This window comes from Ovis aries, chromosome 9, assembly GCF_016772045.2.
Source record: "Ovis aries strain OAR_USU_Benz2616 breed Rambouillet chromosome 9, ARS-UI_Ramb_v3.0, whole genome shotgun sequence".
Classification (NCBI taxonomy): Eukaryota; Metazoa; Chordata; class Mammalia; order Artiodactyla; family Bovidae; genus Ovis; species Ovis aries.
In genome coordinates this window covers 90,246,110-90,258,471 of record NC_056062.1, presented here as the reverse complement: position 1 = coordinate 90,258,471, position 12,362 = coordinate 90,246,110, and the positions used below count along the sequence as shown (strand labels likewise).

Genomic DNA, 12,362 nt, shown 5'->3' with positions numbered 1-12,362 from the left:
GCATCAGTCCTTCCTTGAACAGCAAGGAGATCCAACCAGTCCATCCTAAAGGAAATCAGTCCTGAATATTCATTGGAAGGACTGATGCTGAAGCTGAAACTCCAATACTTAATACTCTGTTACATGACTGAGCAACTGAACTAAACGGAACTGATGACCCACATGGGAAAAGAATCTAAAGATGAGTGGATATCTGTATATGTATAACTGATTCATTTTGCTGTACACCTGAAGCCAAGACAACATTTTAAATCAACTATACTTTGATAATGACTAATGTCAAAAACAGTTGTGCTGGAAAAAGGAGAAAATAAAATCTCTAGCCACTGCTTGAGATATCTAAAAATGATCAAATTTTCATGAGCTGATTCTTACATGGTGTTCTTGTTCACTGCTGAGAATTAACATGCTATTGATCACTTTATAAAATATTTCATTTGATTTTCACGACTATCCTAATTTGTATTATTCTTAAGAAGACTGTGGATAAGAAGTTAAGCAAAACTGAAAAATGTTAGATAGTCCATCCAAAAAGTAGGGGAAGAATACCCAAAGCCCATCACAATGCCCTGCAGACTGTCCGTCATCCTCAATACAGATATTTTTCCCTTATGTTTGGGTCAGTCTTTTTCCTAATCTTATTACATATCCTTGAGTATTGAAACATAATAAAGATTTCCTCCAAAAGTTATGCTTTGTTTTCTATGTCTGGTGCAAAAATGAGTATATATTATTTTCCCCAAACTAGTTTTTGAAAATATTTCAAGAATTAAAAAGTTGGAGTTACCTCCTCAGCCTTAGGTTAGCTGATTTTTGCTTCCATCATTGAGAGTGGTTTTCACCCTTTTCACAGCACAAAGCCTACGTGCTTAGTCGCTCAGTCGTGTCCGACTCTTGCGACCCCATAGGCTGTAGCCCGCCAGGCTCCCCTGTCCTTGGGATTCTCCAGCACGAAGCCGAGCTCTGATGAAAACCATCTATATCAGATACTGCTTTATTTCGGGCTTCCCTGGTGGCTCAGGTGGTAAAGAATCTGCCTGCAGTGCAGGAGACTCCAGTTCAGTCCTGAGGTTGGGAAGATCCCCTGGGGAAAGGAATGACTCTCCACTCCAGTATTCTTTCCTGGAGAATCCCATGGACAGAGGAGGCTGACGGGTTACAGTCCGTGGGATCGCGAAGAGCTGGACACAGCTGAAGTGATGAGCACGAATGTACGCATGGCATAGTGCAGGTAGGGCGTTTTCCTGTGCTACTGGGAACTGTAGGTGGGAAAAGAAAGACTAGCCGCTGAAACCTAATTTTAAAAACATGTTCATATTTGCCTGTGCTTTCTTCTTAACGAAAGTAATTCAGATGCAAAGAGGGAGAATTTTTATGAGAACACTATTCAGATATAGTCCACATACCATTACAATTCACCCACTTCAGGTGTGAATTCAATGGTTTTTGGTGCATTACATTTTGACTTCTTTCATGGCCATAAAATATACAGAACTACCATAAAATCCAGGTGGCACTAGTGGTAAAGAGTCTGCCTGCCAAAGCAGGAGACCTGGGTTCGATCCCTGGGTTGGGAAGTCCCCTGGAGAAGGGAATGGCAACCTACTCCAGTATTCTGGCCTGGAAAATTCCATGGACAGAGGAGCCTGGCGGGTTATAGTTCATGGAGTTGCAAAGATTTCGACACGATTGAGTTACTTAGCACGCACTTAATCTGTCATTTCAATCGTTGGATTCAGTGGCCTTAATTAAATTCACAATATTGTGCAACCATCATCACTATTTATTTCCAAAGCATTTTCATGACCAAAAATAGAACTTCTGTAACCATGAAGCAATAACTCCCCAGCCCTCCCCACTCTCAGACCCCGGAACCTCTAGTGCTTTCTGTTTTTACAAATTTGTCTATTTTAGATAGCCCATGGTAGTGGAGTTCTTTTGTGCCTAATTTGTTTACTCAGCACAACGTTTTGAAGATCTATCCATGTTACAGCATGTATTAGGACTTCACTTCTTTTATGACTGAGATATTCCATTGCATACATGATGCACTGATCTGTTTATCCATTCATCTGTTGATGGACACTTGCATTGGTTCTGCGTTTTGACAATTGTGGATAATGCTGCAGTGAACACTGGCATAAATGTCTGTTTGAGGTCCTGCTCTCAATTCTTTGGGTCTATACCTAGTTATGGAATTGCTGGATCACATTGTAGTATATGTTTCACTTTGTGAGGCACAAACTGCCTTTCAATGCTGCTTTATCATTTTATATTCCACCAACCATGCACAAGCATTCCAATTTCTCTGCACCCTCATCAACACCATCCTGGGAGACATGATGTGGTATCTCATTATGGCTTCGTGTAAATTAACTTTTGACTCAAAGCAATTGCTGAAAATTTTGAGTACAATCAGCAGAAAGTGTTTATGTCGCTTTCCATGGTGTTTGCTACTACTTCCCAGGTTGCCCCCAGATCATTAGTGATCCAGTTCCTGCCCTTTCTCGGAAAGACTCAGATCCTCTGGAAGGAGACTCAGGAACAGGGATTAAATACAGATGTAGGAATTCTGTGCAATAGGGAAGTGCACGCAGTAAATAAAAGAGGGTGAGAAGGGAGTGCCCGTAAAAAGGTTTATAGTTTATAAAGGATTATAAAAATTACATAAGAGAGAAAGCATGGGTGGATTCTTGCAAGCGTGATAGAGAAAATGGTAAGTACAAAGCAGTTGCACCCTGTGACTATGTCATAGCTGGAAGAACCATGCTTCAAAGCTGGCAGGGCTGTGGTCTGAGGCTCTATTGAAGAGAGAAGATGGATGTGGATTTCCTAAATCCCACTTAATGAAGAATGACAATGTTCCCTTTTTCTCCCCTAGGGCAGGCAGGTAGTTCCTGACACCTTGTTAAAGATAGGAATTTCTCATTTCTCCAAGCCACCTTCAACTGTCACAGGTGGTCAAACCTGGCCCAATGGGTACGCTGAGGGTGCCAAGGCTAGTCTGCAAGGTTTAGGGAAGCTCAGATTTCCTTCAAATGAGGACAACAACCTGATCATTTTTTCCTAAGGAGATTCCCCTTTCACCATATTTGGTAAATTGTCCCTGAGCAACGGCAAATCTGGTCGTAGGACACCAGGCGTGCCTCTCAGAGGGAATGATGCACTGAAAGCTTGAAATGGGCCTCTTCTTCCAGCTTCTGTGAATTTACACCAACGAGAAAGAAGCTAAGTGTGTAAATATTTATGTACGTGTTTTGCAATACGATCACCACACAGTGGCCTGTCAAAACGAAACTGTCAACAACCCAAATGTCTAACTCTAAAGGATTTGAGGAATGACCCGTGGCACACCAGGGCACTAGAGCACTGGTTTGTGATTAAAGATTACCTGATGGAAATGTATTAGTTGATATGGAAGAACAGTCAAGGATTATTGACAAATGAAGCAAGCCAATCATAGAAGAATAAGTCTTAACTTGTCCTTCTCCCCCTTCCTTCTTTTCTTCCTCCTTCTCTCTCCTTTTCCTCTCTCTCTCCAGTTGACTCTGCATATCTAGAGATTGTGTACCAAAATCTGAGTAGTTGTCTTTGGGTAGTAAGATTACTATGGTTGTTCAGTTGCTAAGTCATGTCTGGCTCTTTGCAGCTCCATGGCCTGCAGCACGCCAGGCGTCCCTGTCCTTCACTATCTCCTGGAGCTTACTCAAACTCATGTCCATTGAGTCAGTGATGCCACCCAACCATCTCATCCTCTGTTGTCCACTTCTCCTCCTGCCTTCAATCTTTCCCAGCATTAGGGTCTTTTCCAATGGGTTAGCTCTTTGCAGAAGGTGGCCAAAGTATTAAAGCTTCAGCTTTAGCACCAGTCCTCCCAATGAATTTCAGGGTTGACTTCCTTTAGGATTGAGTGGTTTGACCTCCTTGCTGTCCAAGAGTCTTCTCCAGCATTAAAGAAGGTGCTCAGCCTTCTTTATGATCCAACTCTCACATCCATACATGACTACTGGAAAAACCATAGCTTTGACTCTATGAACCATTGCTGCAAAGTGATGCTGCTGCTTTTTAATATGCTGTCTAGCTAGGTCATAGCTATTCTTCCAAGGAGCAAATGTCTTTTAATTTTGTGGCTGTAATCACCATCTGCAGTGAGTTTGAAGCCCAAGAAAATGAAATATGACACTGTTTCCACATTTTCCCTATCTGTTTATCATGAAGTGATGGAACCAGATGCCATGACCTTAGTTTTTTGAATGTTGAGTTTTAAGCCAGCTTTTTCACTCTCCTCTTTCACTTCAACAACAAGCTCTTTAGTTCCTTTTCACTTTCCACCATTAAAGTGGTATCATCTGCATATCTAAGATTATTGATATTTCTCCTGGCACTCTTGATTCCAGCTTGTGATTCATCCAGCCTGGCATTTTGCATGATGTACTCTGCATATAAATTAAATAAGCAGAGTGATAATACACCACCTTAACATATTCCTTTTTCAGTATTGAACCAGTTCGAAGATTATGGATACATTTTATTCCTTCATTAGGATGATTTGCAATTTACAAAGTGAACCTGTATTACGATCCTACTTCCTGCACATCCTGGAAAATGACAGACGGTGGCAACTTCACAGTTCTGTTTAAGAAAGGGAATGCTTCTCCTGCATGTATATAGCATCATATTTCCTAGTCTCCATATATTCAGAAGACTAGCATGATATTCTGGGTCTCCTTTAAAAGAGTTCTCAATTCTTCTTAGAGAAGACTAGCAAGCTACAATGATACAAGGCAGCAAATGCTGATGGGGAGAGCAGAAGTGAAGATGGCTCAGCAATGACGAATTGTACTAGTCTGGTTACAAAAAAGCGGAGCATTGCCAATCCCCACAGTCGGGATTCCTTTTGTGTTCTGCATGGTGTTTTTAGCTCAAGGATTATCAAAGTAAGGTTCCCACGCCAGAACATTAAACACGGCATGCCCACCCAAATTCAGAGCTCACTGCGATTACTATCAGCTTTTAAAAACTTTGCTAGATAAGGACCTAACTCTGGCCAACAGACTCTGTTCTTAAGGACAATGTTTGTTCAGGAAGTAAGCAAACAGTATTATGGTGACTTTAATGCACCACAAACGCATTTGTTCAGGGTCAGTTTCAGCATAGTATAATCTTTCAGTTGCTTTGCTACTGAAAGGTTCAGATTGTCTTTTCCACACGGACACTTTACATACTCGGCTCTTAAAGTCTGTGGGTGTCAAGGAGACACACAGGACCTACTGATCTAATTACCGTTTATGCCAGTTAAATGTTACACCACAGAGTGGAATGTATAGCATTTAAAAAATTAATTTTGAAATTACTGGTGAAATGTCCCTTGAAAGAGGCTGGGTTGAGCCAGTATTTAGTCTCAAAACCTGTTTTTCCAGAGGCTCCCGTTAAAAGGGCTTCCCTGGTGGCTCAGATGGTAAAGAATCTGCCTGCAATGCAGGAGACCAGGGTTTGATCCCTGGGTCTGGAAGATCCCCTGGAGAAGGGAATGGCTGCCCACTCCACTATTCTTGCCTGGAGAATTCCATGGACAGAGGATCCTGGTGGGCTGTAGTCTATGGGGTTGCAAAGAGTTGAACATGACTGAGCAACTAACACTTTCATTTATTAACAAGCTCCTGAAGGGAACCGTGACAAATCTCAGACCGTCAGGTCACAGGTTGAGAAAGAGGTTTCAAAACGACGCTGCACAGATAAGAGCAAAGTTCTTAACTCAGGCAGGTTGAGTGTGTGAGGAAGCATGTTTGTTCCAGTAAACTGGAAAAGGGTTGGAGAACTTTCCTCAGGGAGAGTGATCTGGGAAGTCCCTTAGCAAGCACTTCAAAATGATCATCTTGAAGTTTTCTATATCCTAGTTCTCATTTAAACTTCAGACAACTTTCTCTCTTCCTCTTGGAAATATCTCTTCTAAAGGACAATATTTGTACTCATTAGATTCAATGAGACTTATTGAATGTGGACTATGCATCCGTTTCTTTTATACCTGGATATATATATTCATGTCTAATTATAATCTATAACTTATTCTTTTAGAATACTCTTTAAAAATCACTGTTGTCTCAGAATAGTCTCAAAAAATTATCACCAGTTTGCAGTTGAGCGAGTGAGGCGCAGAGGTCTGTCCACAAAATGGTTTTCCTTCCTGCTGTCTCTGTTGTTGCTTTAGCCACTAACTCGTGTCCAACTCTTTCACGGCCCCATGGACTGTAACCAGTGAGGCTCCTCTGTCCACAGGATTTCCCAGGTGAGAATGCTGGCGTGGGTTGTCCTTTCCTCCTCCAGGGGGTCTTTGCGACTCAAGGACTGAACCTGTGTCTCCTGCATTGGGGTGGATTCTTTACCACTGAGTCCCCAGGGAAGCCTGTCTTGCCCCACTCCAATCCATCCTTTTCTTGCTGGTCATGTTTCTTTAGCTGGACTTGTTCCATATGTGAAATGTAGGAAATGGAAGAGTTTGGAAATTAATAAAGAAAACCAGTATGTTCTCTATGGAAGCCTTGTTATCACCATATTAGAATTCTGGCAGTCCTTTCCTGTATAATTTCACAAATATGCTTTTTTTCCTCCTCCAAGAACAATAAAATTTCATTCAGGACAAAAACAAAACAAATTTCCCTACTGGCAAACAAATTGTCTACATCAATGAGCAAATATTTGTGGAGTAACTACTATGTGTCAGGCAGTTGGAATGTGTCAGTGAAATGACACGCAAGGCCCTAACCTCACGGGAATGCCAAACCTCAGTGTGTGCTCATACGGGTGATGAGTGCTGGGAAGGAGGGCAATGTGGAGCCATCTGTTGCCTTTTCTCTTTCTCCTCCTTTAAGGGCTCCCCTTAAGAATTAATGTTGCGTCTTATGCCTCTGTGGTCTAGGTTCTACAGTCACTTTGTGCAGCAAATGAATTCTTAAAGAACATATGATGAGCTTATAACTATTATAGTGACTCAGAGAATTGTAAGAGTAACAGCCCAAGGCAGGTAGAGTACATCTTATTTCTGCAGTGGTGGTATTGGGTGTTTCTACTATGGCATCACCGTCTTTACCAAATCTCTTTCATCTGGACTGTTCTTGCTTCAACAGGGCGAGTGGCTTGTCCTGTTCCTTCATTATGATTCCTCTGTTGCCGTTTGGCCCGTTTCTTAGTATGTTTTTCTGACTATATTATTTAGTTCATCCTGCCAGGGTAAACACAGTAATCCAACATCCCTATGTTTATAAGTTTAAATTTTTCCCATTTCTGGCCAAGTTAACAGTACATTTTATGTTTGTACTGCTTGTTTGCTTTTTAATAAAACCTCTGCCTGGCTATTTTGCTTTCCTATTACATTATAAAGTCATTAACAGTAGAGAATACCTCATATCATGTTTATAAGCTTGAGAGCATAAAACACAGTGACAACACCCTCAAATCTCATGACGTCGCTTAGTAATACAACCCTATAGTGTTAGAGCAATTATATATAATTCAAAGCTATTCATTCTAATTCAATTCATTGTCTAAGCTCCAAAGATAACCTGACAGAATTCATTGCATTTCACTTTTTTTTTTTCCCACTGGAAACTATCCATAATTCTTATATACTTCCTGTACCACAAAATAAGCATGACGATGCTCAAAAAATCCTTCAATATCTAAGGTCTTTTAGGTGGAGCAAACTGCATTTCTAAGGACTAATGACATAGATATTTACGCTCATTTCTTTTATTCACATTTAACAATAAAATATATTACCTTTTTTGACTTGCTACCTATTAAGCTTTTATTGATTTGCTGTTAGAATTTTTAAAAAACTTTCCCTTTGAAATCTTTTTAGAACATTATGACAATTAAAAAATTAAGTAAAATTTGGTTTCAAGAAAGCAGTTTTAAAATTTTAAATTTAAGAATTTTCATTATATATATATATGTTCAGTTCAGTTCAGTTGCTCAGTCGTGTTCGGCTCTTTGCGACTCCATGGGCTGCAGCACGCAGGCTTCCCTGTCCATCACCAGCTCCCGGAGTTTACTCAGACTCCTGTCCATTGAGTTGGTAATGCCATCCAACCATCTCATCCTCTGTCGTCCCCTTCTCCTCCTGCCCTCAGTCTGTCCCAGCATCAGGTTCTTTTCCAATGAGACAGTCCAATCAGGTGGCCAAAGTATTAGAGCTTCAGCTTCAGCATCAGTCCTTCCAATGAATATTCAGAACTGGTTCCCTTTAGAATTGACTGGTTTGATGTACATATATTTCTAAGTGATCGTATCTGGAAAGAAAATTCATTTGGTACTTAAAGGTTCAGGCTCTGCTGCCACAAAATTGCAATTCCAATCCTAGTTTTGCTAGTTTTTGGTTTTAACAAGCATCTAAAACCTGTCAAGCTTCAGTTTCTTCATCTGTAAATAAGGATAATAACTGTACATAATTCGTGATTGCTGTGATGAAATGAGATATTATGTCTAGTGAAACCTAAACAAATGTTATTTGATTTTATTTAGGGATTGATTTTGCAAATGCTAACTACCTAATGTGCAGCCACAATTTTAAGTTTTTGTAAATATGAACTCATTTATCATTGCATTTAATACTTCAAACTTATGAAGTAGGCACTCTTGTTATTTCTATTTTGTAGGTGAGGAACTCAAGGAACTGAGGGGTTAAGAGGTTACTACTCTTGATTAAGAGACAATATCAGAGTTGGGGTTGCAACCTGAGCAGTTAGGCTCAATAATGCGTGTTCTTAGATAATGCTGCCTTGTTTGGCTTATGTATTAATTCAACCTATTTTATTTAACTTCTATGTCTTGGGTTGCAACAACTGGGTTACAAAAATGAAGTCTCTGCCCTGAGACTACCATAGTTAGAGCTAAAAAGAAGTTTGTGAAAAAAACCTGTAATACAATGCTGCACATCCGTTAAAAACAAATTGGCAGCCTTTAAAGAAGCACAGCAGAGAAAAAGCTTAACCCAGGCCCACTTGGAACATTTGAGGGGCTGGGAACAAGGACAAATGGAGAACAACATTCTTTATGCCAAAATATTTAAACATTGAAAACCAAGTTTCACAACGCTGCTTTTGTGATGAAAAAAATTGAAAAATGTTTAAATCTATGCATTTTTTATTACTAGAAGCTGGCACAATATCATAATCAACTGAATTAAATATTAGTGGGCATGTCTGTGTATTCTGCAGAAGAGCTGGCAATATTTGGATGAGTAATAAAATAAAAATAAGCACAATTAGAAATAAAATGCATATTGGTTCAGTTCAGTCACTCAGTCATGTCCGATTCTTTGCAACCCAATGGACTGGAGCACGCCAGTCTTCCCTTCCCTGGACTAAAATGCATATAGTCTATGAATGTATTTTTGGACTTAACTTTAGCAAAATAACTACTAATAATTTGATGACTGAGATTTTCACATACTTTGTATACTGTTGATGACTTAAATGTCTCAATATACACTGTCTTTACATTGCATACAATTTGAGCATATTTTTACCAAATTGTATGTTTAGGGCTTCTCTGGTAGCTCAGCTGGCAAAAAATCCACCAGCAATCCAGGAGACCCTGGTTCGATTCCAGGGTCGATCGGGCAGATCCCCTGGAGAAGGGATAGGCAACCCACTCCAGTATTCTTGGGCTTTCCTGATGGCTTAGATGGTAAAGAATCTGCCTACAGTGTGGGAGACTTAGATCTGATTCCTGGGCTGGGAAGATCCCCTGTAGGAGGACATAGCAACCCACTTCGGTATTCTTGCCAGGAGAATCCCATGAACAGAGGAGCCGGGCAGGCTGTATGTCCATGGGGTCACAATAAAAAATTTGAACATATTTTCATCAAATTTTATGTTTAAACATGTACAAAATTTAAAATTCCTTTCAAATTAAAAAAATTATTTTCCATGTATTCAAAGTTATCTATTAAAAATAAAATAGAAAATAAAAGCATAAGAGTTTTTATTTAACCATAGCTGATATTTCTTATTCATTTTTTGAAGATGTAATGAAATTGTAATAAACATTTTTAATCTATAAGAATCAAAGGAATCCCCATTCTAACAATCAGCAGTCATGTAGTTGTTAATTGGATCGATGAGTCACACATATTACATCTTGACTTACTTATATACAAATTTAAGAGTAATATGATTGCAAAATTTTCCCAGCTGCCATGTGCAACTGCTGTGAATACTCACTAATTTTTGAGTAGCTCTGGAGGCATAAATTTGAGGCTATAAAGAAAATGGGTCCTTGGCTCTGCTGGGAACAGCAGTTTGTTTTGCAGGGATGAATGCTGTCTATAAAAAGCGATTGCAGAGGCCCTTCTCTTGCCTAAGCGTGGTTGCTGCTCAAATCCTCCCACACTGCAGCAGTGGGAGAGCCTACAACCTCAGGGACATTCAGACACTCCTGTCTTTTGTTTCAAGGAAGCAGAGACGGAGCTGTGGAGATCTCCTAGGGGCCTGAATCGTGTTAGTCAGGAGAGCAGACACCTAGGGCTGTGGATATTGCTGTGTCAGTGCTGAGCAGCAGACCCCAGGGGACAGAGGTATCCATACGATCTTTCATAAATATATTTTTATTTGTGATGTCTGAAGTATGTTAGTTGTTCAGTCATGCCTGACTCTTTGCAACCCCATGGACTGTAGCCCACCAGGCTCCTCTGCCCATGATATTCTCCAGGCAAGAATACTGGAGTGGGTTGCCATTCCCTTCTCCAGGGGATCTTCCCAAACCAGGGAACAGAAGACCCTGGTCTCCTGCATTGCAGGCAGATTCTTTACAGTCTGAGGCACCAGGGAAGCTCTTATGATGTCTAACGGCCTCCAAAGGGCAGGGCCCAGCTCAGGGTCCTTCTAGCTTGGGTCTAAGGATGATGCTGTGTGACTGTTACCTCTGGGACCAAGGCAGTTTTGGATGAGGGAAATACCTGGGTGGCTCTTGGAGGAAACAGGCAGCACGGGGCATGTTGCTTTCAGCAGGTGCAGAGGCACTGAGGTTGGCTGTGTGGCCTGCGGGGAGCTGGAAAGAAGCCTGTGCGGCTGGGGCCCAGGGGGCCCCAGGGGAGTGGCGGGTGGTAAAGCAGGAGAGACAGCAGGGGCACCTCACAGAGGTCGCAGGGCCATTTAGAACATAGCCCGAAACAAGGAGGAAGCGTGAAGGGTTTCTTACAGGGGAGGGATTTGTTTAGCTTGAACTTTGTGGTAGAGAGCCAGTACCAACTGGGGTGGCAGTTATTCCAGTGAGAAGCCGATGACCTTAAGAAAGCTGTGGTTGAAATGGAGATGATGAGAGAAACTGAGAGTGATTTGGGACTTGGCAAGAGGCCGGAGCTCTGGGTAGTCCTGGCACACTGTAGTGGTAAGAGATGTTTGTTGAAGTGAAGTGTGCTCCTGTTTCCATCGCCTCCAGCATTTTAACTACTTATACTATCACACGCCTTTGTCTCCCTGTGAATTAATTTGAATATGTTATTTTGATACTTTGAATTGCAAAGTGGGTGCATTCTTACTAAGAAAAGACTGATTCCAGGGAGACTCAGAACCAAGAAGTTCTCAGTGAAACTGGTCTGATGCTGTTACATGATCGTGTTCAGTCCCAGGATGAGCAGTTTCCTGGTTGCTGTCTCCTAAAGTCCCAGATGTTCATCTCACAGGCCCATCAGGTCAGAGATAATTGGGTTTTAATATAACTGCTCATCAAAAACTTTTCTGCACATACGACATTGCCGTTCCGTTAGTTACTTTTGGTAAGACTCTTTGTCTGCTTTGCTCAGTGAGAAGTAGTTGGAATCCTTCTTGAGTTTTCTGAATAGACTCTAACTTTAGAGAATGTTCCTTTGTTTTTAAAAAGTGCTGAATCATTTATTTATAAATCCAGTTTAACCTAAAATGACTTTTTTGGGTTGTTTTGTTGTGTTTTATTTGACTTCATGTAGCTTGTGGCTTCACGTGACTTGGAGAAGGAAATGGCAACCCACTCCAGTATTCTTGCCTGGAGAACCCCACGGACAAAGGAGCCTGGTGGGCTACAGTCCATGGGGTCGCAAAGAGTCAGACACGACTGAGTGACTAACACACACAACTTGTGGCTCAGACGGTAAAGCGTCTGCCTACAATGCAGGAGACCTGGGTTCGAGCCCTGGGTTGGGAAGTTCCCCTGCAGAAGGAAATGGCACCCTACTCCAGTATTCTTGCCTGGAAAATCCCGTGGACAGAGGAGCCCGGTAGGCTACAGTCCATGGGGTTGCAAAGAGTCAGACACGACTGAGGGACTTCACTTCACTTCACTTCAACTATCAGAGAAGGCAATGGCACCCCACTCCAGTACTCTTG

The 12,362-nt window shown here is 41.3% G+C and overlaps 1 long non-coding RNA gene across 2 annotated transcripts in view; it reads left to right on the top strand.

Moving 5' to 3' along the window:
- Positions 1–11,604: 11,604 nt before the first annotated feature.
- LOC114116406 (uncharacterized) overlaps positions 11,605–12,362 on the top strand; it is a 46,204-nt gene continuing 45,446 nt past the window's right edge. For both annotated transcript variants that reach the window (XR_003590340.3, XR_009595014.1), the window contains exon 1: positions 11,605–11,692. This is a non-coding gene — a long non-coding RNA (uncharacterized LOC114116406). The remainder of the gene's footprint in view (positions 11,693–12,362) is intronic.